Genomic DNA, 5452 nt, shown 5'->3' on the forward strand with positions numbered 1-5452 from the left:
CGCATCTGGCACTGACCGTAGCTTGACCGAGTCAGGCCTAGCCAATTTAGTTAGCATTGGACATTTTTAATTTTGATAATAAATGTGTGGGCTAATTTTTGTCCAACACTTAGTTAATATATTTTAAGTGTTTTAATCATAAATCTTTCCATAAATAAAGTACAGTGTGAAAATGGCTCGTGGATGACCAAGCCAAGCCTAAAAGTGTAACTAACACTTTAACGCTTAGACCAACTTCTATTTTTCGTGAAACAGTCATTCTAACTTAGTCTAATATTATTTGGCAAGTAAATAAAGACAATTGTAGCCGTTGGGGGAGGATTGCTCGAGGGGAATCAAAATATGACCATGGAGGAGCTTAATGGAACATTTATGGTGCTTAAACACTTAATCTGGATCGTTGGGGCTAAATTCATCTGAGCACATTTCATCCAGAGGAATTCTAAGTCACTTTCAGAGCTGTTGGAGCAAATATGCTCGTGTGAAATTAGCATGTGGCCGTTGGAGACCTTAATTGTGCATTAATGGTGCATTATGCACATATTCTAGCCATTGGCAGCCAACCAACTTGCACCAACGGTATCCAAAGCTATTTAGTGCATGATTACTCATCATTCAACCAAGGGAATTTCTTTCCTTGACACAAAGGAATCCTATGCTAAGCACAAGTGCACTCGAGGACCATTAAGAAGGCTTTAACTTCAACAATTCCCATGTGCCGAATTAGAAGAATCCTATGGAGCTCATCAAAGCCTAGTCGTGAGCATTATGGAGTCGTCAAGTCTCATTCATCATATGCTCTTCACAATCCAACTGTGGCATCCAAGGCATCCTAGGCCTAAGTCATTATGTTTGTCTTTCAATTGTAATAAAGTACACGAAATAAATGTGCTCATGTCTTTACCATTCGAATGTAGTCTAGTTTAGGAGTAAATTCGTTTGGCTTATGGTATCCTATGTTATGATTACCATGCATTAGCTTTACTAGTTTAATGATAGCCACCCGTGGGAGCCTAGTAGCTTGCCTATAAATGTAAGACTTTTGCAATGGAATAAACAAGTTAAGTTGAATCATAATTCTTTGTGAATTGAGGATTCTATCCTTGTGAGAGTATTCTCTAAACCTTCTTCGTTGAACTAAGATTAGAAGTTCTTATCAAGAACCAAGTTCTTGTGGCGAGCATCACTTTGCCTTCACCTCAAAGCTATTCCATCTTCTTTTATCCAAGTTAATATTTTCGCTGCCTACTTTATTCTCAAAGCTCTAGTAAAATGTGAGCTTGGGCCAAGTACCAACCAAGATAGATCGTTCAAGAGCCTTTTATCCAAGAGGCTCACATCACTCGTTAGGAAACTTGCGAAATAATTCGTCCTCATGTTTGATCTCATTAGGTCCCTCATGAGTCACTTGCAAAGTGTCCCACATTTCCTTAGAACCACTACATTGTGAGACCCGAAAGAAGTCGTCACAAGAGAGTGTGGATGTGATGATATTTTTCCCTTTTAAATTGTGTTGTACTTTACGTTTCTTATCATCCGTCCACAAGCTGTTTGGTTTTTCTTTGGTTTCACCTTCCACTAGGTGTAGTGTAATGTGAGGGCCATTTTGAACGGTATCCAAATATTTGTATCGATAGCCTCAATGAATATTCTCATTCTAACTTTCAAGTAGGCGTATACCCCTCGCCACTAAAAACCGGAGGGCGGTTGATAGATGAGCCACCGCAACTAAAAGGGTAAGTAGAGCCCATGAAGTAAATGCCTAGGATCAACGATCTAAGCGGTTAAGCTAGCACTATCATACTAGCTCTAATACTACTTGTTAGATAATAAGCGCTTACAGTCACCTAGAAAGGGGTGGATATGTGTAGTGGAATACAATTCCCGCTTTTCCGGTTAATGAAAGATTATGAAAATCTAATAGCTTAATAGATTAATATCAGCTCTAATCGATTATTATCATCTGCACTTAATCGATTAACACCAAATTTAACCAAATAACTTGTATCTTCATTTTATTGAAAATGATTTTCTTGCACAGAAAGATAACAGCGATCTACCCAATCTTAGATGCAATTTACCTAATCAATTTATGCTTATATGATTACAAATTCAGATCATGCAATAAACTCAGTAAGAAAAGTAATATAAGTATGAACATAGTAGATAAATTGAAATGTAAGTCTCATTTTAGTTATAATCAATTTTAGGTTGTGAGATTTCCATTAAGTTTCACTTAGCCTAGACTTTACTCAATCGAATATCTTAAGACCTAAGAAAATATAAAAAATACTTAACCCCTAGATCTTCTCGAATGCTTGAGCTTGAGTGACCTTGAGTCTTAACTTTGACTTTGTTGTTTGTTGATTTGTCCATGTCTTCAAGCTTGTCCTTGAACTTTGTCTACAACTTTTTGTCTTCAATATTTGTGGTCAGTCTTTGTCTTCATCAAAATTCAAGTGATGTGTGGTTACATATACAATCTGCTCATTGATGTATGCTTGAATTTTCAATCTCCTTTTTTTTTATGATGACAAGGTATTGTTGGATCTGACAACCCATTGTTGGATCTGCTTGATAACAACCAACTTTGTTTTGTAACAAACGTGCAAAACATAAACAACAATTTTCTCCCCTTTTTGGCATGACCAAGAAGCAATCATATATACGAAAACTAATAACAAAAGGTAAGGAAAGAATGTATTTTCTTTTGATGTTAATCGATTAAATTACAACTTAATCAATTAAGTATGTTAGAAATTGACACAGAAAAGTATTTTATACTGGTCATAATCGATTATGTCTATTTTTAATTGATTAACCATACTAGTATTCCAGACTTCACTGCATATTACATTCTAATTGCAGAATTTAATGTACAATAATATCCAAGTCACAAGATACAGAATAAAGGCAGTATGATCAATGCAACAGATTCAAAACCAAATATTCATTCATTAATCAATGAATTACAAGGCAAGGATAACAAGTACACAATTTCAATGAAAACACAAAAGTGCAATTTAGCATGTCATGTGTGTACAATTCAAAGTACAATTAACAAGTTATGAAATTACAGCGCAAAGACCAACAATTGAGTAGGAGGACAAAATCCAAGATGAACTTTGGAAAAGAAGACATAATACACGAGGTTGAGGTTTGATAGAACTGAACCCAGAACTGTGCTTGAATTTGTCATGTGACTCAATTTAATCGATTAAATTTTGAGTTAACTGATTAACGGGTTTGAAATTTTAACATAGATAATTCATTATGTCCCAGTTTAATTGATTAAGAATTTGAAAATGTTAGCCTAAGTGATCGATTAAGGACACATGTAATTGATTAATACTCATAGAATATTCCTAGGTATCGATTAAAACACAAAACAATCGATTAAATAAGTCACTTTGATAGATTTTAGCACAATTCAGATTACTTTAAGGGTTTTCTAAGTCTCTGCTAGAAAGAACCTATCCTAAACACTTAATAAACACTAAACTAGAGCCAAAACGCATGAAAGCATATACAATCAAGAAAGCATGCACTTCTTGGCGATAAGTGCGATTATTTAGGATTATCTAGGCATCTAGCATGCATGCCACCACTAAACATAATATCGGACAAAATATATTGATAAAACAATACATAACAGAAAATGTCTCGATATATAGTTACTTCTTTAGCACTACCTTTTCATTCTTATCAAGATAGTAGGAAGTTGATATATATTAATCTTCTTTGGCCTTTCTTCAAGTTCATGATTCTTGTCTTTCTTTTCATGCATTTTAATATCTAGAATGTGCATCCTCATGAGCACCTGCGAAACATTAAACTTACATTTCCTTTCCTCTTTTGGAGATGGCTAATCAAATATTAAATTTTCATAGGCTTTTCAAAAATTGGTCATTGGCCTTAATATAAAGTAAGACTTGTTGTATTTTATCATGATTAGAATATATTAGACAATATTTCTATATTCACTTTCAAATTAAACATGCTTAAAAGATCTTACAATTGTTCAAAAATGAAGTGTTTGCGTTCAAAAGCATGAAATTGAGAAATATAGAGTTTTTGGCCTTAAAAGTGATTTTTAGGGGGTTTCTAAAAAATGTGACCTCACTAGGTGAAAGTGTGCATGTCAAGAGGAACACTTTGGAAAGCTCTCTTTATATGTCATGGTTTTGATGAGGACAACTTGTGCTTATAAGAGCTTGAAGATCACCAACAAATCAACGTGCTTAAGTCTTTAATTGGTACTAGGCTTAGACTAGAATCTAGTTTAAGTTGAGTCAAAGGCTTAGGTCACCTAATACATGTCTCATATGCATAAATCTTTTAAATCATTTCATCTTTGAGATATGTCATTCATAATATGTTCATGCATTACATAAATACATGTATATGTGCATTCTAGGCATAAACTAAGTGTTAAACATGTATGAACTAAGTGCATAACGTATTTGAGGTTTTGTAGTTAAAAATACACATTTAAAAATGCTGTTAATCGATTAACTAATACTTTAATCGATTAACCCAACTGCTTTGAAAAGTGGTTGCTACTGGAACACGTTTTAAAATGTTGTTAATCGATTAAGGCATACGTTAATCGATTAATCTAACTGTTTGAAAAGTTGTTGAAACTGAAAACTTGAAAAACAGAATCAGTTAACATTTTGAATCACGTTAATCGACTAAGATAGCATTTAATCGATTATCTGGGGTTCTGGACTGATTCTTTATAAACTGCGTTTTCAGAATTGATCTCATAAGTTGCATGTTGCATTTCTTAGAGAGTTAGAGCACTTTACGTGATATTTGTTGCATCTAGTTGTTAACTGCATTTGTGAGTTTAGGAAGGAGAGATTCTATACTTTAGGATTGAGTGCATTTCATGTTGTAATTTCTCATATTTTCCCTCACATGTTCATGCATATTATTGATGCTTTTCATGAAGTTTTTTAGATTCTGTAACTTCTGTTTTCATACTAATACATTGTCATATTGCATGAGTTTGTATTAGGTATTTTAGAGTAAAGCCTTCTTGTCATATTTGAGCTTTGTTTGAGATTGATTTTACTCTTCTATTTTGTTGTGTAAATTGTTGTAACAAGGGAATCTCGTGGTGTCTTAACACCTTAGAGATTGAGTGTTTCTTCTTAATTGCTTAGAGTGTTAGAAAAGGAAAGAACAGAGATTCTTGGCTGGGGCTACGCCGAAAGAAACGTTTTCTTTGTCGGTAGGAAGGGAGTCAAACCATAGAATAGGTTTCTTTGTTTTCTTGTAATTTTCTAAGTGTTGCAATTAGATGATGTGCATGTAAATACACTGATTCAATTATAGTGAAGGAAATCTCCCAAGTCAGCCGGGAGGCCTGGATGTAGTTTGCAGTGGACAGCAAACGAACCAGGATAAAAATTCGCGTTGCAGGATTTTTCTCTCTCTCTCTCTC

Source organism: Lupinus angustifolius, chromosome LG06 (genome assembly GCF_001865875.1).
Source record: "Lupinus angustifolius cultivar Tanjil chromosome LG06, LupAngTanjil_v1.0, whole genome shotgun sequence".
NCBI lineage: Eukaryota > Viridiplantae > Streptophyta > Magnoliopsida > Fabales > Fabaceae > Lupinus > Lupinus angustifolius.